The 16,122-nt window shown below is 50.1% G+C and overlaps 1 protein-coding gene and 1 long non-coding RNA gene across 6 annotated transcripts in view; one reads left to right on the top strand and one right to left on the bottom strand.

Annotated features, from left to right (window-relative positions):
* Window positions 1-16,122, top strand: part of ARHGAP39 (Rho GTPase activating protein 39) — a 154,400-nt gene that overhangs the window by 42,092 nt on the left and 96,186 nt on the right. The window lies entirely within an intron of this gene.
* Window positions 8,665-16,095, bottom strand: LOC134761979 (uncharacterized). The gene is made up of 3 exons (XR_010141366.1): window positions 14,676-16,095; window positions 12,920-14,585; window positions 8,665-11,860 (listed from the first exon to the last, which is right to left on the bottom strand). It is a non-coding gene; the product is annotated as an uncharacterized LOC134761979 (long non-coding RNA).

Below are 16,122 nucleotides of genomic sequence, written 5' to 3'. Positions count from 1 at the left end.
ATGGTTTTTAGTAAATTTGTAGAGTCATGCAGCCATCACCTCCTGTCGAGTGTTTCCATCACCTAGAAGATGCTGCTGCTTCGTGCCCAGCCCCGCCCCATAGCCACCTCCATCTCTGCAGATTTGCCACTCCGGTCACTTCATGGACATGGAATCCTACAATATGTCGTCTTTTGTATCTGACTTTGTTGCCTGCTTTCTTTTGTTTTTTAAAACACTTTCTCCAGGGTTTCTGGAGAGCTCTTTTAGCCTTAGAGCCAGTCCCTCTCTATGGCTGAAGCATCGCATTGAGTAGGTCCACCATCTTTTCTCCCCCATCGTCTGGTGGTGAACGTGGGGCTGTGCTGTGTTTGGCTCCTGTGAATGGTGCTGCTGGGAATGTGTGTGTCCGGGTCTCACTGTGCATTTGTGACTTCATGTCTCCTGAGTAGATTCCTGGGAGTGGAATTGCTGGGTCATGTGGTAGATTTTTGCCAAACTGTTTTCCAAAGTGAGTTCTTACTTGCAGTGTACGAGGGCTCTTGTTTCTCCACATTCTTGCCAACACTTTTGTGTGACTTTTTTTTTTTCTCCCTTTTAAAACATTGTCTTTCTTTTTTTCCCTAGCCATCCTATTGGGTGAAAAACAATAGCAAAATAGACTTTCTATCAAAATTCATAACCTTTGTGCTTCAAAATACACCATTAAGAAGGTGAAAAGACAAGCTAGGCATGGTGGTTACACATGTAATCCCAGTACTTTGTTTTTCTCCTATCAGACGTCCTTTGGTTGTTGAATCTAAGAAGTCTTGGTCCTTTAGTAACATTGAGTACAATCCTCTGGATTCAGTTTAGTGACTTGGAAGTCACTGGAGATTTCAGTCGAGTGGAGGCATAGACCAGAGTGTCAGAGTTGAGGCCCCAGGGGAAGGTGAGGAGTTGGAGGCCACTTCGTCAGAGGACCTGTGGGGACATGCGGGGTGAGAACCAAAGTGGTGGCTGGAGGGGCAGAGAGCTGGGGCACCAGTCTCTCTGTGTGATTATTTTTTTCTTTTGTTTTTCTTTTTGAGATTGGGTCTGGCTCTGTCGCCTAGGCTGGAGGACAGTGGCACGATCACGGCTCACTGCAACCTCTGCCTCCCGGGCTTAAGCAGTCCTCCCACTTGGCCTCCCAAGTAGCTGAGACTGCAGGTGTGCACCACCACGCCTGGCAATTTTTCTGTAGAGACAGGGTTTTGCCATGTTGCCCAGGCTGGTCTCAAGCACCTGAGCTCAAGCAGTCCACTCACCTCAGCCTCCCAAAGTGCTACGATTACAAACGTGAGCCACCACACCTGGCTGATTATTTTTAATATGGTGGAGATAAGAACATGTTAAATACTGGCAGGAAGGCCGGTGGGGAGGGGGAGGGCTACTCTACAGAAGAGACAAGGAATCATTGACAGCAGAAGCTTCCTGAGGAGGAGGAAGACCTTGGTGTTAGTTTTCTATTGTTTTTGTTTTGTTTGCTTGTTTGAGACAGGGTCTTGCTCTGTTGCCCAGACTGGAGTGGAGTGGTGTGATGTTGGCTCACTGCAGCCTCAATCTCCTGGGCTCAAGGGATCCTCCTGCCTCAGCCTCCCAAGTAGCTGAGATCACAGGCATGAGCCATCACGCCTGATGTATTAGTCTGTTGTCATGCTGCTAATAAAGACATACCTGAGACTTGGTAATTTATAAAGGAAAGAGGTTTAGTTGACTCACAGTTCAACACAGCTGGGGAGGCCTCACCATCATGGCGGAAGGCAAAGAGGAAGCAAGACACGTCTTACATGGCAGTATGCAAGAGAGTGTGTACAGGGGAACTGCCCTCTTATGAAACCATCGGATCTCATGAGACTTATTCACAGTCATGAGAACAACTTGGGAAAGACCCGTCCCCATGATTTAATTACCTCCCACTAGGTCCCTCTCATGACACTTGGTGATTATTGCAATTCACAGTGAGATTTGGGTGGGGACACAGAGCCAAACTATATCACCTGGCTAATTTTTTTTTTAATTTTTATCTTTTTTTTTTTTTTTTTTTCCTGAGACAGAGTCTTACTCTGTCACCCAGGCTGGAGTGTGGTAGCATGATGTCAGCTTGCTGCAGCCTCCGCCTCCCAGGCTCAAGCAATTCTCCTGCCTCAGCCTCCTGAGTAGCTGGGACTACAGGCGCCCGCCACCATGCCTGGCTAGTATTTTGTAATTTTAGTAGAGCCAGGGTTTCACCATGTTGGCCAGGCTGATCTTGAACTCCTGGTCTCAGGTCATCCACCCACCTCTGCCTCCCAAATTGCTGGGATTAACAGGCCTGAGCCACTGCACCCAGCCCAATTTTTATCTTTGTTTGTTTTGATTTTTAATAGAGACGAGGTCTCATGTTGCTCAGGCTGGTCTTGAACTTGTGTGCTCAAGCAATCAGCCCGCCTCAGCATCCCAAAGTGCTGAGATCAGAGGTGTGAGCCACATCTGTGTTAGTTTTCTATTGCTGCCATAACAAACCACCACAGATTTAACCTCTTAAAGCAACATACATCTGTTGCTCACAGATCTATGTAGCCTGGGTGTGGTTCTGAGAGTTTTGTCTCTCCAGGTTTGGGTTTGCAGATGGGTATGCCGAGGGGCCAAGGATGAGGTAGTGGGTGGCTGCAGTGGCCCACCCGGAGCTTGTGAGGTACCTCTCCTCCTCATGGCTGCACTGTGATGGGATGTCCCCCTCTCCTTGCATGATGGGTAAAGGCACCGGCTTCAGAGGACACTCTTGGGTCCCTGTGGGGCCAGCTCAGACTGTGGCAGGAGCTTGGGTGCATCCTGGGTCTGTGTTTCTTCTTCCTGAGTTCCCCTCCTAAATAGAGCCCCTGAATCCACATCCTCGTCTCAGGCTCTGCTTTTGGCGGAGGCCGACAGAGGCTGAGTCTAAGCTGGAAGTTGAGGGGTGTGGGAGGATGGAGTCCTGGGGTGGAGTGATGGGCAGAACGCAGGAGAGCTGAGGGGATGCCAGGAGACAGGTCAGGTGGTGCTGCCAGGGCCCTGCCTGAGCTCCCGCCTCAGGAGTTGGCCACCTGGGCGCCACTGCGTTCTTCCTCGATGTGAGCATGGTGGGGTCTTGGTGGTCAGCTTCGCTTTACCAGCCCATCATCTGCCTGCGTCTACATCTCCATGTTGTCTCGTTTCTGCTTGACAGATTGTAGCAGCCAGTTATACAACATAAAGAGTTAATTTTAATTCCATAAAGAATTTAATAGCGTCTTCCTCTCCTTTCCCATCCTCTGGTGCCTTGAGGGCCAGAGACCGGTGCCCCAGGGTCCCAGATGCCATAGAGTAGAACCTGAGAACTGGAAGCCGGTGTGGTCTTTCCCCCCGTGATCCTGTGGCGGAACAGGTGGATGGTGGATGAAACCTTTCAGATGTCACCTTCTGGAACACCTCTGCAAGAGCTGGTGTTGGGATGGGCCCAGGCAGATGAGAAATAAAAATATCTAATTGAGTGTACATTTTATTATTGTAGGAAAGAAGAAATAGAGTAATGTCTGTATAGATGAAGAGTGAGACCATCACAATGTTGATTTCTATGTACTAGGGTCTGATGAAATGAAAGCAACTAGAACAGAGCATTTAGAGAGGTTAAAACAGACAACTAACTGTGTGAATCGGAAAACGTGGCTTCGTTTTCAACAATGTTTCATGGGACGCTTGTCTAATACCTAATGGCTATTTATCGGGATTTAGAGAGGTTAAAACAGACAACTGTGTGAATCGAAAACTCGGCTTCGTTTTCAACAATGTTTTATGGGATGCTTATCTAATACCTAGTGGGTATTTATCAGGAAAACACTTCTTTACTGCAGTGCTGTGACATTTTTTGTTGTTTCTGCTAAATCTACGTTGAAGTGTTGCTTTGTAAGTGTGCTGTATTAGTCTGTTTTCAAGCTGCTGATAAAAACATACCTGAGACTGGGTAATTTATACAGGAAAAAGGGTTTAATGGACTTACAGTTCCACATGGCTGGAGAGGCCTCACAATCATGGCGCAAGGCAAGGAGGAACAAGTCACGTCTTACCTGGATGGCTGCAGGCAAAGAGGAGAGCTTGTGCAGGGAGCTCCCATTTTTAAAACCATCAGATCTCGTGAGAGTCATTCACTTTCACGAGAACAGCACGGGAAAGACCCGCCCCCATGATTCAGTTATCTTCTACCAGGTCGCTCCCCCAACATGTGGGAATTATGGGAGCTACAAGATGAGATTTGGGTGGGGACACAGAGCCAAACCATATTATGTGCCATGAAAACTGTCCCTGTCAGTCCCCCATGTGCAACTGAGCCACGCAAGAATCCAAAAACAGGTGGGTGCTTGTTTGCACGTGTTTGTGTTTAGCCAATCCCTGGTGTCATGGAGCTTCTAAAATAGCATAGATTACTTGATCCGGCTTTTGGCAGAAATGGTTTTCCATATTTTTTGCATGTCGCTTGTAATATATTCTACAGAGAGCAAGGGTAGTTCTTGAATCCGTAACCCATTCCTGAAAACCAAATATCTTGCATGAAAATGCTTTTTCATGTTAAATAGGAAAAGCCAGTAAATTATGTGTCAGTGCAACCAGTTTCCTAAGACAAAACATCCGTGTAACAAACACCCTTTATACAAGAAACAGGCTATTGTGTGAGGATGTTAATGTTTTAAATGCGGCTTCCTGACACTGGACAGCCGAGGTGAAGCTTTCACTGTTGCTTTTCCCAGGGTGACACTGAGAGGCCTGTTTGTGTCAGCACCATCCAGGCAGCACATGCTCTGCTCACACCCACGTGTGTGATTGTGGCGTCTTCTAGTTGTATCTGAAATGCAAGTTGAGGATTTTTTTCTCCCCTGCACTTTATTTTGTTAAAATGTTGGTTTTGTTTTTTGATGTAAATACAAAATTTACCACGGCAACCATTCACAGGAATACATATTGGAAGAATCATATGGTTTGTGAACTTATAAACTGTCAAAAATAAAAAGATGCTCTACCAAGAAATGTTGACCAGGAAGATATCTGTGGGGTGTGCCTGTAATATGGTTAATGTTAACAGATGATGATTTAAGAAGTTCTTTTTTTATATTTTGAAATAATTTTTGTGATAGAAATGAAATTTAAATTAATTCAAAAATATTTCTTTTCTTTCTTTCTTTCTTTTTTTTTTTTTTGAGACAGCATCTCACTCTGTCACCCAGGCTGGAGTGCAGTGGTGCGATCTCAACTCACTGCAGCCTCCACCTCCCGGGCTCAAGTGATTCTCCTGCCTCAGCCTCCCAAGTAGCTGGGACTCAGGCATGTACCACCATGCCCGGCTAATTTTTGTATTTTTAGTAGAGGTGGAGTTTCACCATGTTGGCCAGACTGGTCTCAAACTCCTGACCTCAAGTGATCCACCTGCCTCGGCCTCCCAAAGTGTCAGGATTACAGGCGTGAGTCACTGCTCCTGGCCCATGCCGAAGGTAATTTTTAAAAAAAGCATACTGGCTTCCAGGTAAGGGTGGCAGAGTGAACACAAATGCAGTGTCACTCTTTCCCAAGCCCTTGCTAAGTGAACAGCAAAGTGATGTTTTAAAAAGTCAGACTCACAGGGAATAGGTGAAGTGGGAGAGAAGACAGCAGTGAAGTTCTGGAAGCTGGGAAGCAGATGGGTGAGTGATCATTTACTGAGCAGATCCGAGAAAGCCAGATTCCATGTCGGCAGTGAGGGAAGCTAAGGATTCATCCTGTTTGTGCTACAGAACACTCAAAAGTCTCGAAAAGTTGAGGTACTAGGTACTTAAAAACTGAAAAAGAAAGAACATGAAGATGAGCAGAAAACAAGAGATCGGCAGGAGTGATCAGGAAGATTTGTAAGAGACCAATCAATAGGTTAAATGTCAGATTATGTACAGTTGAGAGAAACTTTGTGAACTGGAAGACATTTTTTAAGAATGCAGCCAAGAGTTAATAAGACAGGGAAAGTGACAGAGAAGTTGATTGAGACACAGAGGATAGAATGCAAAAGTTTAAGATACGTTTGATTTCAGCCCTAGAAGGGGAAAATAGAATGGAGAAGAGGCAGTATTTGAAGAGCCATTGGCTGAAGGATATTCTGTAACTGATGAAAGATTTGAGTCCCTAGGTAATGGAAGCGCAGTATATTTTCAACAGGTTAAATAAAAGAAATCCATGTGGAGACACATCATAGGGAAGCTCCAAAACACCAAAGACCAAGAGAAGATTTTAAAAGCAAGCAGAGGTAGGAGAGAGGTCATCCAGGGCAGTGCCAGCAGTACAGACGGCCGGCTGCCTTTTCAGCAGCAGAGAAAGCCAGAAGACCATGGTGTTCATCTTCAATATTGAGAGAAGGAACCTATTGAGCATCCAACAAAATTATCTTTTAACATCAAGGGTGAAATGACATTTTCAGATAAAACAGTTTACTACCAACAGACCATCATTAAAGATGCTTCTAAAAGACAGGATTCAGGAAGAAGGGAAAATGTTTTAAAAGGAAAGAATGAGCTGGGCGTGGTGTGTCATGCCTGTTATCGCAGCACTTTGAGAGGCTGAGGAAGGAGGATTACTTGAGGCCAGGAGTTCAAGACCAGCCTGAGCAACATAGCAAGACCCCTCTCTAAAAAAAAAAGAAAGAAAAATATCCACGTGTGATGGCACACACCTGCAGTCCCAGCTACTCAGGAGAGTCACTTGAGCCCAGGAGTTTGAGGTTGCTGTGAGGCATGATGGTGCCACTGCACTCCAGCCTGGGCAACCGAGCAAGACCGTCTAAAAAAAATGTAAACACATCTCTAAGTCTATAAACATTGCATGAAATAATTGTTTTTTGTTTGTTTGTTTTTTTGAGATGGAGTCTCGCTCTGTTGCCAGGCTGGAGTGCAGTGGTGCGACCTTGGCTCACTGCAACCTCTGCCTCCCGGGTTGAAGCGATTTTCCTGCCTCAACCTCCCGAGTAGCTGGGATTACAGGCGCATGCCACCACGCCCAGCTAATTTTTGTATTTTTAGTAGAGACCGGGTTTCACCGTATTGGCCAGGATAATCTCGATCTCCTGACCTCATGATCCGTTCACCTCAGCCTCCCAAAGTGCTGGGATTACAGGCGTGAGCCACCGCTCCCAGCAATGAAATAATCTTTGTAGGGTTCAAAAGAAGAAAAAAGAAGCATGGGTTGCAAGATAAAGTTGAGAATCTCTCAGAAAATAGAGCAAAAATTTGGAGTTGGAGAATAGGAGAGAAGAATATTCAAGGACCAGTCTAGAGAGTCCAGTACCTGGATAGTAAAAGTTTTAGGAATAAGATGGAGGAAACATCAATGAGAGAAGGTCACTGAACAAAATGTCCCAGAGTCCACCAGACACCCACACACTGTGTGAAAACAGACTGGTACAAAGACACAAAGACACAGTGTCTGGAAATCCTAGACCCTGAGAACAGATTGAAGATTCGGAAAGCTTCCAGAAAGACACGGATTGCATTCCAGAATTAAGGGTCAGAATAACTTTGGACTTCTTAATAGCAGTTCTGGAGTTTGGAAGTCTGTGAAGCAGTAAGTTCAAAATTCTGATGGAAAGTGATTTCCAGTGTAGTATTCTTTACCGTTTGAAACTATCAAAGGCCTCAGGCATCTTTTTTCTGGAAGTGACTGAAATGTTCCTTACCAAAACAAGGTGGTAAATGGAGGGTGCTGAGCCTGGGGTGTGGGAGTGTCACCCCGGCAATGCTCCAGAGCTGGGAACCACCTTGGTCCTTTAAACTATACAAGGCTAGTTTGATTAAAGATGCAAGTGTGCAGAGCTAGCAGATGTTATGCATACTTTATCCTGCAGAAGTGAAAATGGGGTTTGGTAATGCTGTGTCTGTGTTAGCATCTGCTCCGATGTACCGAGCGTCCCGCCCTCCTGGGCATCTTCACATCGCCTGCATCGCAGGGAGGATTGGGGCTGTCAGGAGCTTGGCCTGGTGTGTAGGGTTCCTGCAGGCCCCACAGTTTCTTCCTTTTGTCATCTTTTTTATTCCTTCTGTACTCCTCCCCCTAGTCCCTCAGTAAAAACAAAACAAACCAACCCAGGCAGTTCAATTGTGAGTTTACATTTTCCCACCCCTTTCCCACTCTTAATTGCTAATCCTTCACTAAAATTAGCTGACTATTGAGTTTTAAGAAGTTTTTCTTCTGCACTCACCCCATAAGAATCAACACAGAAGAATTCCCTACCTGTGGTCACCAAGAAGGGTTTCTCCATACCAGCCACAAATCAGTCCCACAGCAGACACCAGCTGGGTGTCCTCTAAGTCAGTCCCCACACTGTCTTACCTGGCGGAAGACTCAGCCCCCCTCTGATTCAGTCCCCACACTGTCTACCTGCGGTAGCCTCAGCCCCCCTCTAATTCAGTCCCCACACTGTTTACCTGGCAGTAGCCTCAGCCCCCCTCTAATTCAGTCCCCACACTGTCTACCTAGCAAGAGACTCAGATCCCACCAGGTAAGCGCTCAGCTCCCCAAGACCGCCCCCACTTCCAGTGCCCGTCACAAGCCCCGGGATAATTCACCCGAGCTCTGACCAACCAGGTACAAATCAGGGTTCCCACACCCCCTCCTTGGGTCTGACTAATTTTCAAAAGTGACTCATAGAATTTTGGGAAGCTTACGTTGATGTTTATCATGAAGGATATTACAAAGGATACAGATGAAGAGAAGCGTAGGGTGAGGTGTGGGGAAAGGGCCTGGAGCTTCCATGCCCTCCCCAGGTGCACTGTTCTCCAGAAACCTCCCCCCATGTGTTCAGCTCTCTGGAAGCTTCTTGAACCCTGTCCTTTTGGGGTTTTATGGAAGCATCATTACATAGGCATGATTGCTTAAACCGTTGGTGACCAACTTAACCTTCAGCCCCTTTCCCCTCCCCTCATGGGGAATGCAGCTGAAAATTCCACCCCTCTAATCCTGTGTTGGTCTTTCTGGTGACCTATCCCATCCTCAAGCCACCTAGGGGCTGCAGCCCTGAGTCAACTCACTAGTGTACAAAACAACATAACTATGGAGATTCTAAGCATTTTAGGAGCTGCGTGCCAGGGTGGGATGAAGACCAAGCACACATTTTACAATATCACCAGACTCCTTTGTGGGAACACCTAGATTAGGGATTTGAGAATGTTTCCCCAAGGAGTGAATGTGTGAGCTTAGTCCTGAAGGAGAGACAGAAGTTATCCAAGGCCAGAATGTGCAGGGAAGTGTTCCAGACAGGAGTGGAGACTACACCCGCAGAGGGCCTGGAGTTCTGGGGAGCCAAGTGGAGACTGAGCCTGCAGAGGCCTGGAGTTCCAGACAGGAGTGGAGACTGCACCTGCAGAGGCCTGGAGTCCCAGACAGGAGTGGAGACTGCGCCTGCAGAGGCCTGGAGTCCCAGACAGGAGTGGAGACTGCGCCTGCAGAGGCCTGGAGTCCCAGACAGGAGTGGAGACTGCGCCTGCAGAGGCCTGGAGTCCCAGACAGGAGTGGAGACTGCGCCTGCAGAGGCCTGGAGTCCCAGACAGGAGTGGAGACTGCACCTGCAGAGGCCTGGAGTTCCCGGGAGCCGAGTGGCTCAGGGACTGAAAGGCACTGATTAGATTGCCTTCATGGGCACAAAGGGCTTCTTTCAGTCTGATGACATCTTTATATTTGGTTTGTCTTTCCGTTAATTGGGTAAGAAGTTTTGTTTTCCTCTCTGCAGTTCGTTACAACTGACTGCAGAACTTGTATTCGTGTATCTTTTTAAATCTCATGTGAAGAGGCAGCTTTTCCTGCTGTGTGTTGATTATGGATTAAATTTAAGACTCAAATATAGGTTCACCAGGCATGGTGGTGCGTGCTGTAGTCCCGGCTGCTCTGGGGGCTGAGATGGGAGTGGGCCCTGGAGGTGGAGGCTGCAGGATCTGTGATCACCACTGCGCTCCAGCCTGGGTGACAGAGCAAGACTCTGTCTGTTAAGATTCAGTGGGGCCCAAATTTCAAATTTTTTTGTTCTCATGGTCCATGTTATGAAGGACCACTTGAAGAAAATGTAGTGTGACTTGAAAGTAAACTCCATGAAATTCATAGTTAACTACAAAGCATTTAGCTTTGAATTCGTAGCTGGTCTTTGAAATTTTGGGCATTATGGAAGATTTCTTTTCTTTTTTTGCCAACTGGACATTCCAGTTTTTCTTTTCTTTTTCTTTTTATTCTTTTTTTTTTTTTTTTTTTTTTTGAGACGGAGTCTCACTCTGTCACCAGGCTGGAGTGCAGTGGCGTGATCTCAGCTCACTGCAGTCTCTGTCTCCCAGGTTCAAGCGATTCTCCTGCCTCAGCCTCCCAAGTAGCTGGGATTACAGGTGCGTGCCACCACACCCAGCTAATTTTTCTGTATTTTTAGTAGAAACGGGGTTTCCCCATGCTGGCCAGGATGGTCCCGATCTCCTGACCTCGTGATCCACCTGCCTCGGCTTCCCAAAGTGCTGGGATTATAGGCGTGAGCCACTGCGCCTGGCCTTTCTTTTTTTAAAAAAAACAGGGTCTTGCTGTGTCACCCAGGCTGGAGTGCAGTGGCGGATCTCAGCTCACTGCAGCCTCCACCTCCCCAGGCTCAGGTGATCCTCCTGCCTCAGCCTCCCAGGGAGCTGGGATTACAGGCACAAGCCACCTTGCCTGGCTAATTAAAAAAAGAAATTTATAGAGATGGGGTCTCACTATGTTGCTTAGGCAGGTCTTGGCCTACTGAGCATGGCCCGGAAGATTTCTTGAGCTGGATTCATAATTCACCTCTTAAATGAAAAATAAGTAAAATATATCTTGATCGTGAAACATGATTGTTGGAGTATTTTCTCTTTGACAGCATTTTTAGAGCGTCGGTTTGGGTCTGTGAGAAATGCGCCGAGTCCCTGCCCGGCCTCAGGCTCAGGACAATTGTCTGGGCGGTTGTGGGGCCGTCACCTGACGTGCAGCGCTGCCTGGGGAGATGGCGCTTTGGAGAGTGTGTTTGGCCAGTTGGTGGCAATCCTGCTGCCCTGTCTGGGTGAGGCAACTGCCCACGAGCCCACCGGAACCCCTGGGGCAGGGGACTGACGGCCCAGGCCCAGACCCGGCTCTGCCCCGTGGCGCAGCCCACTGTACCCCTCGATTCGCCAGTTCCACCAGGCAAGCCCACCATTTATTGACACTCAGTCCTCGTACACGCTGAGGCCACCAGGCAGAGGCAGTGAGGGTTTGTCGACATGCTTTGAGGTTGATCGGTCACAGTCTGCTCCAGTGCAGCTTGAAGAGGGGCTGGGGGCTCTGGACAAGTGACGGGAGGTGGGCTCCACGGCTCTCCTAGAGGGTGACGGTGCCTGTTCTGTGAACTTATAGCAGTCACTGTATTATGTACTCACAGTGCATGGATCTTAAGGTGTGCAACTTATACTGCAGTGAAACTGTTTTAGAAAGAAAAGTTCACCAGGATGTGACCTGGGTGGAAGAAAGAAAGCAGAATCAGCACTTTGGGGGCCAGAAGCTCCAGGAGGGGCAGCGATGGTCCTGGCAGACCCAGGAGGGCAGGGCGGTGGCAAGGGGGCTCACAGGGTGAGAACCAGTGCACGTTGCACTGGCTTCACCTGAGGGCTCAGAATCCACAGCCCTGGCTTTCTGAGAGGTGGCAGCTGAGATACGGAGGCCCAGTCACCGGCTTCACCTGAGGGCTCAGAATCTACAGCCCTGGTTTTCTGAGAGGTGGCAGCTGAGATACGGAGGCCCAGTCACTGGCTGTTTGAAAAGCAGTTGGGTCCTAGACTCTTGCTCTCAGTTCTTGGCACTGACAGTTGCCCTGCCCGGTGTGGAGGCCCTTTCTCTGGAAAAAGGTTACAGGAAAACAGAAAATGTTGGTATTGGGGCTCTGGCCGAGGTAAAGCTGGAAGTTCCCTGCCCAGAATGGGATGGCGGCCAGGCCTTTCCCTCTGCACAGGTTTCTTTGGGGGATCCAACCGCCAAGGGAGAACCAGAGGTGCTTACACCAGGGACCCCGACAGATGGCCCAGCTGCACTGCACTGACCTGGCCCCATCCACCTCCACAGGTTTAGAGTCAAGCTTCCAACAGGAAAGACACAGACCAACTTCAACTTGCAGAAGATAGAGACTCTTCACAGAGAAGAGCATCAGATACTGTGATTATCCTCAGGAACGAGAGGATATCACACCCGTGAAACGGGGCAGATGGCGTAAAGAAAGGGATATTCAGAGAACAGAAAAAATGCTTGGCAGTTAAAGATGTGATGGCGGGAATGAGAAGTCAGTTAAAGACGTGATGGCGGGAATGAGAAGTCAGTTAAAGATGTGATGGCAGGAATGAGAACTCAAGGGTTGGAAGATGACGAGGGTGCAGCCTTCCAGAAAGAAGGGCAGGACAGGCAAGAAATGGGGCCTCGTCCATTCCTGCTGCTGCAACTAAGTGCCCTGGACTTGTGAGATGGTTGGATATTTGCTCCTGCCCAAATCTCATGTGGAAATATAATCCCCGGTGTTGGAGGTGGGGTCTGGCGGGAGGTGTTTGGATCATGGGGGCGGATCCCTCATGAATGGCTTGGCCCACCCCCTTGGCGATGAGTGAGCTCTGGCTCTGGCTCATGCAAGATGGATCTGGTCATTTAAACGTGGGCAGCAACTGCCCCCTCTTGCCCCTGCTTTCGCCATGTGAGGCACCTGCTCCTGCTGGCCTTCTGCCATGAGTCAGAGCTACCTGAGGCCTCCCCGGAAGCCGAGGGATGTTGGTGCCATGCTTCCTGTACAGCCTGCAGAACCGTGAGGCAACTAAACCCCTTTTCTTTATAAATTACAGTCTCAGGTATTGCTTTATAGCAATGCAAGAATGGCCTATTACAGATGGGTGATTTATAGACAACAGAAACTTACTTCTCACAGTTCTGGAGGCTGGGAAGTCCACGAGCAAGGCCCTGGCCGGTCGGCATCTGAGGAGGGCCGGCTCCTCACTGGCACCTCTCATCTAGCGAAAGAGAAGGGAAGTCCAGGCCCTCAGGACATGATCACCCCCTGGGGTGGGGTTAGTGGTGCCACTTCTTAACACCATCACATGGGGTTCTGGGTCCAGCATCCGCATTTGGCGGGGGACATTCATTCACACCACAGCAAATAGGAAATGAAGAGCAGAGTCTAGGAGGCTCAGTGTCTCGGTCACTGGAGTTCTAGAAAAAGGACAGAGGGGACGCCATGCATGTCACCAGGCATGTCGGGCTTGCGTGCTCAGCACAGTGGGTGAGACCAGACCCTTGGGAGGCTGCAGAAGCTGGGGGCTAGGACTGGGGCGCTTCTTAGCCACCGTATGTCTAGAGAACCAGGAAGCACTTTCAAAATTGTGACAGAATGACCCTGATGAGGCCGAATAGTCCATCTGTTGTCAAGGTAGAATGAAGACATTTCCAGACAGGCATGGTTTCAAAACTTTACCTCCCATCTAATATTTTTCAGGAAAGGGCACCTGGTGCTTGGGCGAGCACATGAGTTGTGGTGGGGCAGTGAGGAGGAGCTGGACGGTGCTGGGTGGGGGCCTAGCTGGGGCTGGGGCACCAGGCCACTGCTGTTGACCAGGCCTGCCGGTTCCTGTTCAGCTCGTGTGCTCTGGGCCTCAAGCGTGTTGCTGGGATGCCTGGTGTTGGCACCTGGGCTCGTCCCATACCATTGCCAGGGGCCTGTTGGGGCTGGGGTTCAGCCTTGCCTGTCTCTCAGTAAGAAGTTGCCCTTGTGGTGTTTGGGGCTAGAATCAGCCCCCAGGGCCCCCCACGGTGTCCCCTGCCCCTGCATTGTGCTGCACCTGGACTCACAGTTGGGAGGCGCCGCCTTTGCCATCCCTCAGGATGTGCCCCCAGCAAGTCCCCCAACACTTCCCACAGGGCCGTCCCCTCTGCATGCACCGATACTATCACAGCTTAAAGTGCCCCGGCCACCACCCAGCGCCCTCCTCCTCTGCCTGTCGCAGCCCCACCCGAGTCTTGTCCTCGCCACCCTCTGCCAGCACAGGTCTGGCCCCAGGCCCCTGGGCAGAGGCACTCATTGCTGTCAATGCCATCACCGGGTGTACCACACAAAGCTGCTGCTTTTGTCGATCAAGAAAAATATAATTTCACAGGGTTGAATCTATTTGCTGATGTCTTTCAGGTTTGTCTCCAAAGCTCGGACTTCTGAAACCACACTTGCTTTCGGGTAGCTCATGCAGGATAAGCCCCTCACACTCGCCTGTCCCCAGCCCCATTCCACCTGGCCTTCCCCAGCCTGCTGCAGCTCCCACGTCTGCCAGGGCCCGTCCAGCCAAGCCCTGGAGGTCTCACGGCCATGCTTCACCTCAGCCCCGCTGGAGCCTGCGGGTCTGCTCTTGAGGTGTCGCCATTGCTGCGGCTCCGCGTTGGGCTGAGGCTGCCCCTGAGCAGGCAGCAGGGTGAGTGGTGACTGGGGAAAGGGAAAAACCTTCCGTTACAGAAGATACCCAGAAGAGCAATGTGGCCTCAAACCTAGAGAGTTTGCAAGTCATGTAGCTGAAGACACTCCCTCTGTGCACATCGTGACCCTACAGAAAACGTTTCCAAGTTAGTAAAAGACCCCGTAAAGGAGGGGCGGAGGGTGTGAGCCAACACCTTTGGGGGAGGGAGGCACTCACGGGAAGCGCGTGGCAGGTGCTGGACTTTGGTGGTGGGAGACGCATCCGCCATCACAAGAATTGCACGCGTCCTCCCGGGCGCAACGGTGACGGGGTGTGGCCATGCGAAGCTGGATTTCGGTGGTGGGAGACGCACCTGCCGTCACAAGAATCGCATGCGTCCCGCCCGGGCACCGTGGTGACGGGGTGGGGCAGAGAAGCTGGACCGGGATGTGAGGCACGGAATTCCTACAAACTGGTGGTGCGCTGAGCTTAGGACAGACACAAGGAATTCGGCAACCTGGGGTAGTTCTTTGGCCCATGGGTTATTTAGAGGGTGGGTTCCCTGTTGGTTGGAGTCACGCCAGCCTGGTTGGCTCATTGACTGTTGGGAATCTGTGTTCTAGATCGGTGATCTTGTTTTGTTGTCTGCCCACCCTGTCAGTTATCGAGAGAGACGGTTTTAAATCTCCCACTGCTGTTGTGGGTTTGTCTGTTTTTCCTTTCAGTTCTGCCAGCGTTTGCTTTGCAAACCTAAAGCTGGGTGATGCCATGTACATTCAGGATTGCCGTTTGACTTGGCATGCCACCCCGGAATGCCCTCTGTGCTGCTGCCTCTCATCGGGCACGAGGGCTGCTGGACCAGCCCTCTGTGCGTGTGTTCTCCTGGCTATTTTTCCTGCTGTAGCTCTCATGAGTGTCCCCTGCTTGAATGGCTGGGTTGCTTTTACCTGGCAAATGTTCACTGACAGCCCACACCATGCCATGCTCAAAAGGGCTGGGGAGAGCAGCGGATGATGTCTTCTGCCCACAGGTGGCAACTGGCCCCTGCCCTGCATGGTGACCACCGTGGTACCCCACGTCGCCCCTCTCTGAGGACGCTATCTCTATGTGGGGCCAACATCAGCCACCTGCAGTTTGTGTCAAAATACCCTGAGTGAGAGCCTGAGAGGCTGCTGTGCCCGATGCCAGCCGTGGCTCTCCCGCAGGTCCAGGACTGGCAGTGCCAGCCTCCTGGGGAATGCGGCCCCCAGCCCACTACATTGGTCTGCATGCAGCTGGGCCAGAGTCTGAGTTGCAGCGGGCCCCCCACTGGCTCTGAGGCAGGGGCAAGGCTCCCCTGCTGGTGACTCCAGGTCCAGTGGTCGGAGTGCCTGGCAGAGCACTGCTGTGACTGGGAGGGCAAGGGGTCCAGGGCGCAGGGAGGCCTCCATGAGCCAACCTGCCTCATGGCTGATGAAGTCAGCAGCTGCTTTGTTTTGTTTTGTTTTTTGAGACAGGGTCTTGCTCTGTTGCCCAGGCTGAAGTGCAGTGGCACCATCTTGGCTCACTGTAGCCTCAATCTCCTGGGCTCAAGTGATCCTCCCACCTCAGCCTCCCAAAGTGCTGGGACCAAGGCATGTGCCCCTCACCCAGTTGGCAGCAGCTGTTTGAGGTCATTGTGAACCTCCTTCCTTTCTTTCTTTTT

This window comes from Pongo abelii, chromosome 7, assembly GCF_028885655.2.
Source record: "Pongo abelii isolate AG06213 chromosome 7, NHGRI_mPonAbe1-v2.0_pri, whole genome shotgun sequence".
Lineage (NCBI taxonomy): Eukaryota > Metazoa > Chordata > Mammalia > Primates > Hominidae > Pongo > Pongo abelii.
Note: the sequence above shows the minus strand (reverse complement) of the source record. Positions and strands in the feature narration are given on the sequence as shown.